General features: G+C 35.2%; 1 non-coding gene across 1 annotated transcript; it reads left to right on the top strand.

Moving 5' to 3' along the window:
• The first annotated feature begins 7,808 nt into the window (after window positions 1-7,808).
• LOC139856386 (small nucleolar RNA R71) lies at window positions 7,809-7,915 on the top strand. The gene has a single exon (XR_011761871.1). It is a non-coding gene; the product is annotated as a small nucleolar RNA R71 (small nucleolar RNA).
• Window positions 7,916-17,978: the final 10,063 nt, after the last annotated feature.

The raw sequence follows: 17,978 nt of genomic DNA, 5'->3' as shown, positions 1-17,978 counted from the left end.
TTGAAGTAGATTTTAGGGTTTTGTGAGTGTTGGTTCATGTTTGGGAGAGAAAAGCTGAGTCAAAAGTGTGTGTGGTTGAAAAATGGGTTGGATAACCTTTAAAATGCGTTTTATTTTTTTCTGGTCAGGTGTCTGGACGGTGTCAAAAATGCTGGACGGCATCCAGTAAAGAAGATCTGGACGGCGTCCAGAAATCTGGACGGCGTCCAGAAATCTGGACGACGTCCAGAAGTTTTGAACGGCGTCCAGTTTCACTAAAATTTACTGACCATTATTTGAGAAAACCCTTTGAAATTGGACGGCGTCCAAGGGTTTTTGGACGGCGTCCCACTGGTCTGGTGGCTCAAAATTTGCATAAAACTCATAAAAATTCCCATTTTCAACACACAAAAGCTCATAACATCATCATAGATCATTTTGTACATTAAAAACAATCAAATCAATCATAAAACACTCAATTCACACTATTTACACGTGTGAACTTTCTTTAACGAGTCGTTCACTCAACTTGTCCCCCATTTTGATTTAGGCTTTGTTCTCGAAGTTGAGGCTAACCTCGTCTTCGATTTCTAGGGGACCCTCGACATAGTGTTTGACCCGGTGGCCATTCACTTTAAAAATATCGCCCTTCCAGTTCACCACTTCAATTGTACCATAAGGGTACACCCTTCTAACAACAAATGGTCCCGACCATCGGGACTTAAGCTTTCCTGGTGATAACTTGAAATGGGCATTGTAAACAAGGACATGATCTCCTTCCATGAATTCCTTTGGATTTTTCAATCTCTTGTCGTGCCATTGTTTCGTTTTTTCTTTATAAATTAGAGAGTTGTCATAGACTTCAAGCCTCAACTCGTCTAATTCATTTAACTGGGTCAAACATAACCAACCCGCCTCTTGGTAATCCAAATTACATGCCCTTAACGCCCAATGCGCTTTGTGTTCAATCTCCAAAGGGAGATGGCATGCTTTTTCGTATACCATACGGAAAGGAGTGGTTCCAATAGGTGTTTTGTAGGCCGTGCGAAAGGCCCACAATGCATTGTTTAACTTAATTGACCACTCTTTTGGATTCGCACCAACGGTCTTTTCAAGTATGCGTTTTAACGACCGATTGGTATTTTTCACTTGCCCACTTGTTTGGGGATGATAGGATGTTGAAATTTTATGGATCACTCCATATTTTTTCAACACCTTTTCTAATTACTTATTGCAAAAGTGGGTGCCCCGGTCACTGATAATGGCTTTTGGTGTGCCAAACCTTGAGAAAAGTTCCATCAAAAAGGTTACTATAACTCGGCCATCATTTGTTGGTAGAGGTTTTGCCTCCGCCCATTTGGAAACATAGTCTATGGCAACAAGTATGTAGAGGTAAGAATGAGACTTTGGAAAGGGCCCCATAAAGTCAATTCACCAAACATCGAACACCTCGCATACTTGGATGCTTTGTTGAGGCATTTCATCCCGTTTAGTGATTTAACCGGCCCGTTGGCACGCGTCACAAGCCTTACAAACAGTGTAGGCATCTTTGAATATTGTAGGCCAATAGAAACCGGCCTCGTAAACTTTCCTCCCCGTGATTTGGGGACCAAAGTGCCCACCTGTTGGACCAAGGTGACAATCAAGCAGAATTTCGGTGCATTTGATGATGTAGCGTGAGGGTACGAAATAGTATTATTTTTAATACAAAATACTACAAAATATGACACAAGTTTTAATTATTTATAGAGTGGGATATACCTAAATCTTGCTACAACACTATAGGCAGTGTACCTAATCGTAGAGTAGTGTAGTTTTTAGTAAGTCCGGTTCGTTCCACAGGGAGCTGGTGATACTTACTATATTTTTAACAACTATATTTATACAAAATATATATAATTATATAAGTAGTAATATTATTATAAAAGGGGGGTTTTACTGTTTAATGACCGGTTTGTCGATTCTATATTTTAAGCGCAAAGATAAATGACGATAATTAAAGTGCGTAAAATAATGACAATAAATAAAATGACAGTAAATAAAATTGCGAGTAATAAAATGACAGTAAATAAAGATACGATGAGAAATATAATAAAAGAATTATGCTTATTTAAACTTCCGTAATCATGATGTTTGACGTGTTGATTTTAATTTATTACCATGGGTTAATTGTCCTTTGTCCTGGTTTATTTGATACGTCTATCTGGTTTTTGTCCATAATAGTCCATCGGTCATAAATATAAAGTGCGAGTATCCTCGTCAAATTACCCTTATACCCGAAGTCAAATATTCCAACTGATTAAGGATTTAAACTGTGACGCAGTTATCACTTCTGTCAACAATTACACCAGTTATCAATGTATGTAATCCACCCCTGTTTTAATTAGTTTATGAATATTAATTCATCCACTTGATCAGAATGAATAATCAATTACCCAACCCAATTGATTAATTAAATGATTATAACAGATTCCATATGAACGTCACTAAATAGGACAACCATAATCATTATTAATTATTAGGTTAATTAATTTGAAGATAGGTTCGACAGACTCCAATGAGTTGTCACTCAATTAGACAATACCCCCCATCTATTAATAGTCAATAATCCAATTTCCACAAGTGTCGGTCTTTTGCCCAAACCTTAATTATGGTCCAAAGTTCAATAACCCAATTTTAGTAATTAGCCCAACATCATGAGTACTTCATTTTAAATAAGCATAATAACGACTTAGCTACGAGACATTAATGTAAAAAGGTTGAACATAACTTACAATGATTAAAAATAGCGTAGCGTTACACGGACAGAATTTCGACTTACACACTCAAACGATCTCTATCATAAATTTTATTATTATCATAATTTAAAATTAAAATTAAGATTATTGTTATATCTGATTACATTAACATTATGATAGAGAATTATAAATATAGATATTGATATTTGATATAGAAAAGTAAGAAAAAGATAGAAAAAATGATCGAAAAAAAAAGTCTCTCAAATTGATCGTAAATCATCGCTTTTATAGCGAAATTAGAATTGAAATTTTCATTTACGACCCCTGAACTATGCTCAATTAACAACTTTTTATTATTTAATATTATTCTTATTATGAATTATTTAAATATTATATTTTATTCTTGTGCATAGTTGACTCGTAATTTTTACACCGTTGCGTCGAGCGCTGAAAGTTGGTTCATGCCTCGGTTTCGGATTTTCGAACGCCCTTTCATACAATTTTATATCGTGTACTTTGCGTTTTGTAACTTGTACTCTTGTCATTTTTAGACGTTCTTCATCAATAATTTGAACCTTTTTGATTGTATCTTGTACTTTTGAGCTTTTTGGACCTTTGCGTCTTCAAATCTTCGTTTTCGCCTTTTGTCTTCGCACTTATTTAAAATAAACGAATATTACTCGAAAATGGAACAATTGCAACTAAAATCTTGTCTTTCTTGGGGGATTTTGCTATGAAATATATGTTCCTTTTTAGCCTTATCAATATCCCCACACTTGAGCGTTGCTTGTCCTCAAGCAATACAGTCTTGAAATAATATAATACATCACACGAATCACTTCTTTATTCTTCACACTTTGTACATCAGTGATTTTGATAGAGCAGTATAAACAATGATATTAACAATAGAACCATGGTTAAAGGTGGGTGTGTCATCCACAGTTGCCTTGGGTTTAGGTCAACGACACTTGTAATCAAATAGCCGATTTACTTTTGGTTTCCAAAGCAAAGTGCACATTTGAAAGGCGGTTTACAGTCCCACATGACTATAAAAATTTAGATCCTTTAGGAAATAGGATCTTTATGAAAACATTTGATCTTTTGAAAATTCAATCTAGCTTTTACCCTAGATAAGTTTTCTGATTTGATCCACCATTGGTGTTGCAAAATATATTTGTGGATCAATATTTTGGCTAAAAACATTTAGGTTCGTGTAATCCACTGCTATCCCGGTATCGGAAAGCACACATCCAGTTTACTTGTTTCGTATATTACCTTTCGGCAAACTACCGTCCGGTTGTAAAGGAAAGCGATGAACAAGAAACTGTTAAGGCAATGTCTAATGACATGCTTTTGGTTATGGTCTTTTAACGTGTCGGATGCTAGTACTATCCTTGGTAGGAGCAATAGTAAAGATCATCCTATGATTTTTCGGTCTGGCACAAGGTCCTGTCTCCGACCATGCTATGCAACCACCGTTCTTACGGTTGACACCCGATTTGGTTCAGGTGACCTAATGAATTCCAGGTGAATTCCTAGGATTTTACGTTCAATGGTAATGAACGCATTGAAAATGGGTTTTCAGAAAACAAATCGGTTTGTATTTTTGATCAAAATATTTTCTCGTTCAAGCTCGAGTTTAGATATCATTGAATTCCATGAGTTTGAATTCTTAATCTTTAAGGTCAATCTCAAGGATTGAGTAATATCAGTCTTAAAAGCTGATTTTTAATCTTTAAGGAGATTATCCTTTCTGGGGATCTGATTCATTAGTCTTATCAAGCTAATTTGCACGGTGCCTCCCCATTGTACGAGATAAATCCTTCTCATGGTTAGGATAAATCTGACCACTTGGCGACCCTATTTGATGCTGAGGTCCGTGGATTTCCTGCTGATTTTAGAGATGACTTTTCTAGATTTTTCGTCAACCTACAGCTGGTCTGGACGACAACTTCTTGACCTAAATCAAGAAGCGCGTGTCTTTTTCGGAAGACTTTACTTCCTTTTAATGATGGAATTGATTCATCGTGTAGATCCATCTTTCTTTCAAATATATTACAGTAAACCGGGTAAAACTGATTAGTATCATCCAAAACAAAAGTACCTGCAATAATCTTGTACAAAGATATGTGATAGATAGTTTTTAATTGAATAACTTGGTACATTCTCCCCACACTTAGTTTCTTTCTTTGCCTTTTTATTCTCCTTTATTCCATTTTAAATGAATTCAAGCATTTTAGGTTGTTTCTCAATTTATGTCCTTTCCGATGTAACGATAATTTCGGTATTATCACCTAGTTTTCACCGTTCATAAATATGTATAAACATGATTTTGACTTCATTTAATTGAAAATTTTTCAAATTTTCACAAAATTTGGCAAATAAACCAAGTATAAACCTGAGAGAATTTATAACCCTTCCCCACACTTAAGATCATGCAATGCCCTCATTTGCATGAAATCAGACTATAATTTAAATTCATGAGGGTGATTAGCGTAGAAAAGTGATTAAAAATACCGAGTTTGTAATTACAAAGCTCGTCGAATGATAGATGGCGCCTCATCGTTCATTCCTTCATTTGTTATATCATATTTGTTGTTTTGCGTCTTGTCGTCAAAATTAGTACCTTTTGCTGAACTTTAATGACAGTCTTTGAAAGTGCGTTGTTTTACCCTGTTTTGTACATAAGATAAAATACAAACATATATATATATATATATATTTTTGAAGTTTGGTTTATAACCCCACTTTTCAAAAATTTATAAAGTATAATATTTTTGGCATACTTTAAATCAATAAAATTAAAAATAATGATAACAAAATTTGTCGCCCCGCCCTCGGGTAAAGTAATTTCGGCTTAATGACCTAGTCTTCAACTCACGACGAATTTTAGAAATCATTTTTTTCAACTTAATGAATTAAAGTAAATTTTGTTTTTAAAATTCACACAAAACTTAAATTAAAAAAAACATATTAATTTTATATAAAACCTACAAAACAAAAATTCAGAATGGAGGGAGAAAACTAGTTCTTTAGTGTCTGCTAGTGGAAAAGACCACTCGGATTCCATTCTCGGAACTACACGAGAACAGAACAACTAACTCTAGATAGCATTTTCTTTTTAGAACACTTGAATCTCCCCACACTTAGGTAGCTGTGGTGTCAAAATTGTGATTAACTTCATCGTCAATTTCTCTTGGTCCATAATCAACTTGCATATCTGTGACTTTCTCTTTAAGCCATTGGTCGGATTCCTGTGTAATATCCACAATTTCAACTAGCTTCACCTTTTCTTTAGGCGATAGATTGGATACTAACCGGTTACATAACTTAAAGTTCCCCTTGGTTATAGCATCGCGAATCCGTTTAATAAGTTTCTTCATTGAACTATTAATAACGGGGTAATTTAATTTCGTATCAACAACGGGGTTCTTTGTTATCATGTCATCATTAGGTGTTACTTCATTTTCTCCACACTTAGGCGTTTTATTATTGTTAAGCACTACCGTTGGAGTTGGTAAAACAACATGGTTCTTACCAATCGTTTTTGCTGGTTCAACGGTTTTGGTTGGTGGAGATTTAGACTTTCGAATCATAAAGGTGATCGATTTGTCACCACTACTAAGTGTCATTCTACCGTTTCTTACATCAAAGAACGCCCCGGTGGACGCTAAGAATGGTCGACCTAAAATTAGAGGAATGTTTGGGTCCTCTTCTATATCAATGACAATGAATTCGACTAGAAAGGTTAAATTACCTACTTGAATGGGTAGGTTGTCAGCAATTCCAACTGGGTGCTTAATGGTTTGATCAAAGAGTCGAACACTCATATCCGTTGGACTTAACTCACCTACTCCTAATCTCTTATATAATGAAAGAGACATAACACTCACACTTGCACCTAAATCTGCTAGTGCATTATACATGACACAATCACTAAGTAGACAAGGAACAATAAATTCACCCGGATCACCTACCCTAGGTGGAGGTTTTGGTGGAACTGTATTCACCGGGTTTACTTCTACGGCTTTTGTTTCTTGTACTTTCTTATTCTTTTTCTTCTTCTTCTTTCCAGAAGTATCACAATCTTTATTACTTATTACTTGCTCATACTCAACTCCTTTTCTTGGAAACGGGATGGGTGGTTTGTATGGTGTCACCACTGGCTTTACATACTCGGGTGGTGGTGGTGGTGGTGTAACTTCTTCATTGTTACTCACATCTAAAACCTTCCCATCTTCTGGTGCTGGTTTTTCAGAATTCGTTGACACCATATTAACATTCTCATTCCGAGGGTTTACTTCAGTATTACTCGGTAGCTTTCCTTGTTCCCTTTCACTCATCATGCTAGCAAGAGTACCTACGTGTTTTTCTAGATTCAAAATGGAAGCTTGTTGAGTTCTTAATGACTGATCAAACCTCTCATTCGTTTGGGTTTGAGATGTAATAAATTGTGTTTGAGATTCAACTAGCTTTGCCATCATTTCTTCTAGATTTGGCTTTTTCTCTTCGGGTTGTTGTGGTGGTTTATATAAGCTAGGTCTTTGTTGATTGAAAGTGTTGTTTTGAGTCGGTTGGTTATTCGGACCTTGTTGGTTGTACCAGTTATTTTCGGGTCCTTTTGGATTGTAAAGAATGTTTTGATTTCGATTGAAGTTTAGCTTTGGCGGTTGATAATTATTTTGATAATTATTTCCAGGCCTTTGGTTCATATAGGAAACATTCTCTCGTTGTTCCAATGTTGGTTCAATGTGACAATCTTTCAATAAGTGTGGTCCACCGCATAGCTCACAACTGATTCGTATTGCGTGAATATCTTTATTCATCTTTTCCATTCGTCTTTTGAAAGCATCTATTTTTGCGGAAACGGAATCAAAGTCATGGCTAGAATCAGCTCTAGCCGCTTTAGATGATCGAAAGATATCTTTTTCTTGGTGCCACTCATGTGAGTGGGATGCTGTGTTATCAATAATTTTGTAAGCTTCAGTTGCGGTTTTCTTCATAATTGAACCACCAGCTGTTATGTCGATGTCTTTCCGTGTAGCAACGTTGACACCTTGGTAGAATATTTGTACTATTTGATAAGTGTCTAAACCGTGTTGAGGACATCCTCTCAACATCCTTCCGAATCTTGTCCACGCCTCATATAATGTTTCATTTGGCTTTTGTGTGAACGTAACAATTTCTCCTTGAAGTCTCACGGCTTTAGATGCCGGAAAGAATTGTTTAAGAAATTTTTCAACTAAAACATCCCATGTATCAATCGCCCCTTCAGGTAACGATTCTAACCAATCTTTGGCTTCTCCCTTTAAAGTCCAGGGAAACAACATGAGATAGATTTGTTCGTCTTCTACTTCTCGGATTTTGAATAGTGTACAGATCCTATTAAAGGTACGAAGATGTTCGTTGGGATCTTCTTTTGGCGTACCACTATATTGGCACTGATTAGTTACCATGTGTAGGATTTGTCCTTTAATTTCATAATCTGGAGCATTAACTTCTGGTTTAATAATGGCGTGACCTTGGCCAGTGCGCTTAGCTCTCATTCGTTCTTCCATACTTAGAGGTTCTATATTTTCCATGATTGGATTTGTTGTATCCGAATCACTAGAGGATTCTGATTTAACGGTTTGGGGTTCAGGATCTTGGAATTGTCCTTGAATATCTTCCGGGTTCTTAGTTGTGAAATCGGGTTCAAAAGATGGATTATCGGAAATTTGAATTGGAGTACTTGGTCGACTAGATGACGATTCTAAAGAAAAATCAACGGCGGCGATTTTTGTTAAACGATGTCTTGATCGAGTTACAGGTGGTGAACGTATGACCGGCGGTGAACGTCTTGCTCGGTGCATTCACTGAATATCCTATTAGTTTTTAAAAAGGAAAGAAAAATTATATAAGTTATCCAATCAATAGACTTTTCTGATTTTGCCCACGTTTCGAATAGCCAAAAGATGCAGCAGAGGGGCAGGATTCGTTTGGTCTCAATATAATTGAGTACTGTTTGGCTCCAATAACCCGGTCCACGTACAAATCCAACTATTACTACGAACCAGAAAATTTTGATGTCTATCAATTTAACCACTTAAAATAAATTTTCGTAATTTTAAGAAATTTAGAGAAGAAGTAGAAAAAAATCTAAGTCCTAAAAACTAGAATGGCGAGAAATAAGAGAGAAAAAGAGTGCGCGTCGAAAAGTGTCGAAAAATGAAAAAGACGAAGAGTGGTTTGTAAACACGCGGTTAATCCAACCTTATAACGATCACTATCTTAAAATTAAAGCTACAAATGGAGATCACTAATTGGAATTGTAATTGATACATAGGTAAACGCGTCGAAAAATAAAAATAAGAAAATAGCGCGAAAAATGGCGTCGCAAAATTCTAAAGCACCTAAAACTTAGTCTAAGGAATAAGTACTTAAGGGATTTTACGGCAAAGCCTAAAAATCTAAAAATGAAAATAACTATGGCAAAACTAAACTTAATACTAAAAGTTGTGACTGAGTCTAAAAATCTAAAGGTAATAAAACTTAAAATAAATTTTTTTTTTTACGTTTTTTTTTTTTTTTAATTTTTTTTTTTTTACGTTTTTTTTTTTTTTTTACGTTTTTGTTTTTTTTTTTTTTTTATATATTTTTGCAAATATAAATTAAAAATATAGCGTTTTAGTGCTCCCCGGCAGCGGCGCCAAAAACTTGATGTTATGCGAGGTGTATATAAAATAGTTATTAATTTTAGCAGAAAACACTATTAAATACGATATAATTTTACACAAGATATTTATTTATTTATAGAATGGATATACTTAAATCTTGCTACAACACTATAGGCAGTGTACCTAATCGTAGAGTAGTGTAGTTTTTAGTAAGTCCGGTTCGTTCCACACGGAGCTGGTGATACTTACTATATTTTTAACAACTATATTTATACAAAATATATATAATTATATAAGTAGTAATATTATTATAAAAGGGGGGTTTTACCGTTTAATGACCGGTTTGTCGATTCTATATTTTAAGCGCAAAGATAAATGACGATAATTAAAGTGCGTAAAATAATGACAATAAATAAAATGACAGTAAATAAAATTGCGAGTAATAAAATGACAGTAAATAAAGATACGATGAGAAATATAATAAAAGAATTATGCTTATTTAAACTTCCGTAATCATGATGTTTGACGTGTTGATTTTAATTTATTACCATGGGTTAATTGTCCTTTGTCCTGGTTTATTTGATACGTCTATCTGGTTTTTGTCCATAATAGTCCATCGGTCATAAATATAAAGTGCGAGTATCCTCGTCAAATTACCCTTATACCCGAAGTCAAATATTCCAACTGATTAAGGATTTAAACTGTGACGCAGTTATCACTTCTGTCAACAATTACACCAGTTATCAATGTATGTAATCCACCCCTGTTTTAATTAGTTTATGAATATTAATTCATCCACTTGATCAAAATGAATAATCAATTACCCAACCCAATTGATTAATTAAATGATTATAACAGATTCCATATGAACGTCACTAAATAGGACAACCATAATCATTATTAATTATTAGGTTAATTAATTTGAAGATAGGTTCGACAGACTCCAATGAGTTGTCACTCAATTAGACAATACCCCCCATCTATTAATAGTCAATAATCCAATTTCCACAAGTGTCGGTCTTTTGCCCAAACCTTAATTATGGTCCAAAGTTCAATAACCCAATTTTAGTAATTAGCCCAACATCATGAGTACTTCATTTTAAATAAGCATAATAACGACTTAGCTACGAGACATTAATGTAAAAAGGTTGAACATAACTTACAATTATTAAAAATAGCGTAGCGTTACACGGACAGAATTTCGACTTACACACTCAAACGATCTCTATCATAAATCTTATTATTATCATAATTTAAAATTAAAATTAAGATTATTGTTATATCTGATTACATTAACATTATGATAGAGAATTATAAATATAGATATTGATATTTGATATAGAAAAGTAAGAAAAAGATAGAAAAAATGATCGAAAAAAAAAGTCTCTCAAATTGATCGTAAATCATCGCTTTTATAGCGAAATTAGAATTGAAATTTTCATTTACGACCCCTGAACTATGCTCAATTAACAACTTTTTATTATTTAATATTATTCTTATTATGAATTATTTAAATATTATATTTTATTCTTGTGCATAGTTGACTCGTAATTTTTACACCGTTGCGTCGAGCGCTGAAAGTTGGTTCATGCCTCGGTTCCGGATTTTCGAACGCCCTTTCGTACAATTTTATATCGTGTACTTTGCGTTTTGTAACTTGTACTCTTGTCATTTTTAGACGTTCTTCATCAATAATTTGAACCTTTTTGATTGTATCTTGTACTTTTGAGCTTTTTGGACCTTTGCGTCTTCAAATCTTTGTTTTCGCCTTTTGTCTTCGCACTTATTTAAAATAAACGAATATTACTCGAAAATGGAACAATTGCAACTAAAATCTTGTCTTTCTTGGGGGATTTTGCTATGAAATATATGTTCCTTTTTAGCCTTATCAGCATTCCTTCCCCGAAACACACCTGCGAATAACTCCATCAGCACATCGCCTAAATAGATAAGGGTCTTCCCAAAAATAGTATTTTAGGTCACTAAAGAATTTCTTTCTTTTCTGATGTGACCAACCGGTTTCTAGGTACCCCCCAATAATGTAATTGGCGAAATCAACATACCACGGGTCTTCCACCTTCTCTACTCGCATGAGATATTCATCGAAAAAATCATCTCTAATGCTCGATTCATGGAGTACTTCAAGATTGGGATATTCAAGTCTAGAAAGATGGTCAGCCGCGAGATTTTTGGCACCTTTCTTGTCCTTAATCTCGATATCAAATTCTTGCAAAAGCAAGACCCATCTTAGCAATCGAGGTTTTGCATCCGGCTTAGAGAAAAGGTATTTCAATGCCGAATGATCGGTGAAGATAATTGTCTTCAATAGGACAAGATATGATCGAAATTTGTCAAAAGAAAAGACGATAGTAACGAGCTCTTTTTCCGTGGTTGTGTAGTTCAATTAAGCTCCTTGTAAAGTCTTACTTGCATAATAAATGGGTTAAAAACGTTTCTCAACCCGTTGGCCCAAAACTGAACCAACTGCAAAATCCGATGCATCGCACATTAGCTCGAATGGTAGTGACCAATTTGGAGCTATGATTATTGGTGCGTTGACAAGATTTTGTTTTAAAACATTGAATGCCTTAGTGCATTCACTTATGAAAACAAAGGATGCATCTTTTTCAAGAAGTTTATTCAATGGCGTTGCAATTTTTGAAAAATCTTTAATAAATCGCCGGTAAAATCCGGCATGCCCAAGAAAACTTCTCACACCCTTCACATTTGAAGGAGGAGGAAGGTTGGCAATGACATCAACCTTTGCTGGATCCACCTGAATACCAACACTTGTGTAATGACCCAGAATTTTCCGACCAAATTATACTTATGAGATTAATATTTACATAAATTAAACCATACCAACATGATAAGCAATCCAAATTATTGAGACTTGTGTTTTTGAAAAGAGTTTTACACAACGTTTGACCGTCCAATATGACCGATGATATCACGAACTATATAACATACGATAATTATACGTTTGTGTATATATATGTATTTATATATATTTAACATGATCTAAGGATGGTTTAACAACTCATTGTGTACTAATGACAATGTGTTATAAGTATATTTTGAAATTACTAACTTAAGTTTTCAAAACGATAACTATACGTAACATTCTTTGATATATATACTTATAATCTATAATGCTTATACATGTATCGTATATATAATGTATTTAATCACTTTTTAAGGACTTAAATACATAAAACAATATAAGTATATTCACAAAAGATAGCTATATTTGAATTCTCGTTCCGTTTCCTCAAGATTTCTATACGTATATCTAGGGTATATGTACCCGTATCATTCCCAGCTTCTATACGTATTTACTATTGGTATATACACATCAAATCAATATCCTAATCAGCATTATTACTACCCTAGATATGAGGTAACTAAGATTTGTCAAGTAGTATGAATTATTAGTAAGAAAACAAAATTAGGAATCCTTTTCTTTCTTTATAAACTAAAAACGTTTTTATAAATGAACACCATTTCTTCACTCCATTTTCTCATACCTACACCCTCATTTCTCTCTCAAAATACTCCTAACTTCATACTTGATCATCTCCAAGCATTTTCCCCATCATTTAGCTTCAATTACAAGCCTTAAACACCATAAGAAAACTCTTTCAAGAACATATCAAAATAACCACCCATTTGAAGAAGTTTACTTCCAACCTTTTGATCTAACTCCACCACTCTTTGATTCCAAGATTATTTCTTATCTTTTGCAGTAACTTTGTCCAAGTAACTTGAGGTAGTAACCTTGTTCATAATCTTATTCAATTCATATTCATATAGCTATCTTATTTTTTGGTATAAAATTTTAACAACAAGAACATAGTTTGAATGATTTCAAACTTGTTCGCAAACTAAATAGATCCTTCTAACTTGACTTTTAAAACACTTCAAGACCTGTAATATATCATAATGATATGCTAACCTAACAAGATATAACTTGGTTTTACAAAGAACATCTTAAAAACTAAATCTACGTCGTCGGAGTGCAACCGGGGGCTGTTTTGGGTTGGATAATTAAAAACCATCTTGAACTTTGAATTGGAAGTTCATGTTCTGGAAAAATGATATTTCTTATGAATATGTTAACACATAAAAATTTCATGGTTTAACTCAAAGTGTAAGTATTTTTAGAAAAATGATCATTAAATGTTGTTTTTATGATGGTAAATGATCACTTTCATAAGTTTCACCAAAGTTTGACCTATAACTAATGATTTTGAATACAAACTAAGGTATTTTAAGTTTATATTCTTAAAATTTGACTCGATCCAAGGTAGTGGCAAGTTGAACCAACAAAAACGGAGTTTTAATGAAGAAACTACGACTAAAACAAGATTGGGTATCCGAAGCTAGTTTAGCTACGAAAATATTTGGAGAAAAAGTAAATTAATCATATCTTTTCTAATTAATATGATATTTTATATATAATTACTTATGATTTGATTTTATATATTTCAGAACCACCTGTAAACAACACGAGAAGATTAATCATAAGACCTCATGATTGTACGCAACACGTCATTTGACAACACGGTACTTTATGTACGCAACACGTCATTTGACAACATGGTACCATGGGTCGAGATTAATTCTGATCAATACGAATACGATGGGGTCTTTATTTATTTTATTTAAGCAACTAATTGTGGACCACTAACATCGGACTGCTAACTACGGACTAAGAAAATATTAAAAGTATTAAAAGTATATATATATATATGTAACGATTACTAAAAAAAGAAAATATGTTGATATATTATATATATGGTTAGGTTCGTGATATCTATCGGAGACCAAGTCGAATTAAATACCTTCAAGGCAAAAGTGAGTTTCATTTGCTCCCTTTTTAATTGCTTTTGCAATATATATTTTTGGGCTGAGAATACATGCGCTGCTTTTATAAATGTTTACAAAATAGACACAAGTACTTAAAAATATATTCTACGTTGAGTTGTACCACTAGCATATTTCCCTGTAGCTTGGTAACTACTATTTACATGGGTATTGTAAACGCGAATCCTGTTGATAGATCTATCGGGCCTGACAACCCCAACCGGACTGGACGACCAGTATTCAACGGTTGCACAGTACTTCGTTTTGGTGACTACACTTGGTACGGTGTAGTGAGATTTCATAATAAAGGGAATATGCGACGTTGATTAAATGTTAAGTATGGTTACCAAGTGCTCAACCACTTAGAATGCTTTACATACACTTGCGAGTGTATTATGTTTATGATTATGAAATTTTGTGGTCTATTAACATATTGAAATGATTGTTATGATAAACCTATGAACTCACCAACCTTTTGGTTGACACTTTAAAGCATGTTTATTCTCAGGTACGAATTAAGTCTTCCGCTGTGCATTTGCTCAATATAAGGACATTACTTGGAGCCGATCATCGCAATGGGACCAAATTTTGATGACTTCGTCCAGGTGGATTAGGACGGGTCCTTTCAGTTGGTATCAGAGCGGTGGTCGTAGCGAACCAGGTCTGGCATTAGTGTGTCTAACTAGTAGTTGTTAGGATGCATTAATGAGTCTGGGCTTCGACCGTGTCTACATGTCAAAAGTTTTGCTTATCATTTCTAGTCGGAAATCATCTGCTTATCATCCTTAGGAAATTACCTGCTTATCATTCATAAGTCTAGACATGTTTTACTGCATTTTCTGCATTGATAGTGTATAGACGAATTCTTATCTTAGCATATCTGTTATTGCGAACTTTGACTGATACCTTTTCAAAGATTCTCCGTAATTTACGGGATTTTGGTATTATATATACATATGTAAATTATGTATTGAAGAGTACCAAATCTAACTCCTATAATCTATTCCATATCAAAAATTCATTTTCCCCATTATACAAGATGGATTCTGCATCTAGTTCGAATTCTTCAGATTCCGACAGTTATGCCGATATGGATTTCCATTCGGGCTCCGAAAGCAGCGTCACCGGAATGGATCAACCAATTTCCCATCATCTATTCTGGATGAATTGGGGATGGGTTCGTAATATACTAAATCACTGGAGACAAGAAGAAGGTGATCCATTCCATCCACCAAATTGCCCTCTTGGCGATGAACCTGAAGCACTTACCGGCGAACCTATTCGAAACACTATTTTCTCTCTCATTTCTAGAGTATATCATCACGATTATATACTATTCCATATTACAAATCTTGTTCATTCGCTCGCTCCAACCGCCAATCATCCCGGTGTACTAGCAGAAGTTAAAGAACTTCGAGCTCGCGTGACGCCTTTGGAGAACATGGTGCGAAGGTTGCAAACACCAGCAGCAGCACCAGCAGCATAATCAGCACCACCATCAATAACATCAACAATACCATCATCACCACTAACAAACAACATCCGCATCACACGTCTCGACATCATAATCTATCCCAGAAACATCAACATCATACGCACCATAGATACCAAGGAGTACCAACAATAATGAATGATGAAGTATTGATCCATAACTTCATTGATATTCTGCGAAGAATATGTGGTTTCAAAAAGTTTTAGAGATTTCATATTCTAGCTCAAACCGAAAAGCAAATGAGATTAATATCATATTAACTCATTAAATTCATGATTTCATCTGAAGAAAATATATATGTATATATGTTTTCATAAAGATTGTAATTAAAAGTTCTTTTGTACAAAATATTAATGGTGAAATTTTTTTTTAACGGGTAGGTAATACCCGAGGAATAATTAGATTTCATCTTAATAAGTTACATTGTACATTCGTCGAAGCTGATTCAACAGTCATTTACTATCCTACTTACAACCACTGATATACGTATCCGTTCACCGCAGAATAACCATTTTCATTCAATTTCATATTTGGATTTTGATTTCTCAGAATCCAACAAGTGGCATATGAAGAAAACATATGACAAAATAAAATCTGTTAGAAACAAACAAATTAACTATGAAAAATTTTGTTAAGAATCCACGCTAACTGTTCCAGCTAACTGTTCCTAGCTAACTGATCCAACAACAACAATAATAATAATGGAGCCGGAAACTCAAACGAGGGATGCTCCTATAAAGCTTTCATGGGGTGCAAACCTCACACTTTTGATGGAACCGGGGGACCGGTCGTGCTCACCCGATGGTTTGAGCAAACGGAAGCCGTCTTTAGCATAAGCGGTTGTCGGGACCAAGACAGGGTCAAATACTCCACTCACACTTTCTCTGGAATTGCTCTAACATGGTGGAACACCTATGTTCAATCGGTGGGTACCGATGAGGCTCATGCCCTCTCTTGGACCGATCTAAAGGAAAAGATGATTGTTGAATATTTTCCGCGCGAAGAAACCCGAAAGCTTGAGGAAGAACTAAGAGCTTTGAAAGCAGTCGGAAACGATCTTAAAGCTTATAATCAACGCTTCGCCGAACTATCCTTGATGTGTCCTAATCTTGTTAACCCCGAATCTCAAAGGATTGAGCTCTACATGCTCGGTCTTCCAAAAAGCATCAAACAAGGGGTGATGTCATCCAAACCCACTACTCATCAAGCCGCTATGAACATGGCTCGCCAACTAATTGAAACGGTTGACGAAATCGTAGTTTCGGCACCTAAGGCCGAGGATAAATCGGGCGGCAACAAAAGAAAGTGGGAACCCTCCCAATCAAGCAACAACAACTTTGCTAAGAAGCCTTACACCTCCGACGGCAAGAAAGGTTATGCCGGGAACCTACCTCTTTGCAACAAATGCAACAAACATCACTTTGGCGAATGTAGTAAGTTAATTTGCCACCGGTGCCAAGGAATTGGTCATAAGGCCAACGATTGTAAAAGTGCCACTCCCGTCGCTCGAAAATGGCCCAATGCACCAAAGACGGGCACTTGTTATGAATGTGGCCAAACGGGCCATTATAGAAATGCATGCCCGAAGAGGAAAGATAACCCCAATACGCGCGGTCGAGCTTTCAACATAAACACCGAGGAAGCCCGGGATGACACTGAACTAGTCACGGGTACGTTTCTTCTCAACAATTCTTATGTCTCTTGCTTATTCGATTCGGGTGCCGATAAATGCTTTGTATCCAAGACTTTGACTCATTCTTTTAGCACTCCACCTCTTCCATTAGATACCACTTATACCATTGAAGTGGCTAACGGAAAACTATTAAGTGCCGACACATATTACCGGGGGTGTACGTTAAACATTTTGGGTAGGGAATTTGAAATTGACTTGATACCCATGGAACTAGGAAGCTTTGATGTAATAATCGGTATGAATTGGTTAGTCAAAACGAAATCTCACATTCTTTGTGATCTTAACGCAATCCGAATTCCTATCGAGAATGGTGATCCTTTGATTGTTTATGGCGATAAGAGTTGCACCAGACTCAACCTCGTTTCGTGCCTTAAAGTTAGAAAACTACTCCGTAAGGGTTGTTTTGCGATCCTTGCCCACGTTAAGAAAGTCGAGTCCGATGAGAAGCACATCGATGATGTGCCAATTGTTAGTGACTATTCCGATGTATTTCCCGACGAATTGCCGGGTCTTCCGCCTCATCGACCGGTTGAATTCCAAATCGATCTTATTCC

This window comes from Rutidosis leptorrhynchoides, chromosome 6 (assembly GCF_046630445.1).
Source record: "Rutidosis leptorrhynchoides isolate AG116_Rl617_1_P2 chromosome 6, CSIRO_AGI_Rlap_v1, whole genome shotgun sequence".
Classification (NCBI taxonomy): domain Eukaryota; kingdom Viridiplantae; phylum Streptophyta; class Magnoliopsida; order Asterales; family Asteraceae; genus Rutidosis; species Rutidosis leptorrhynchoides.
This window is presented reverse-complemented; position numbering and strand designations above follow the sequence as displayed.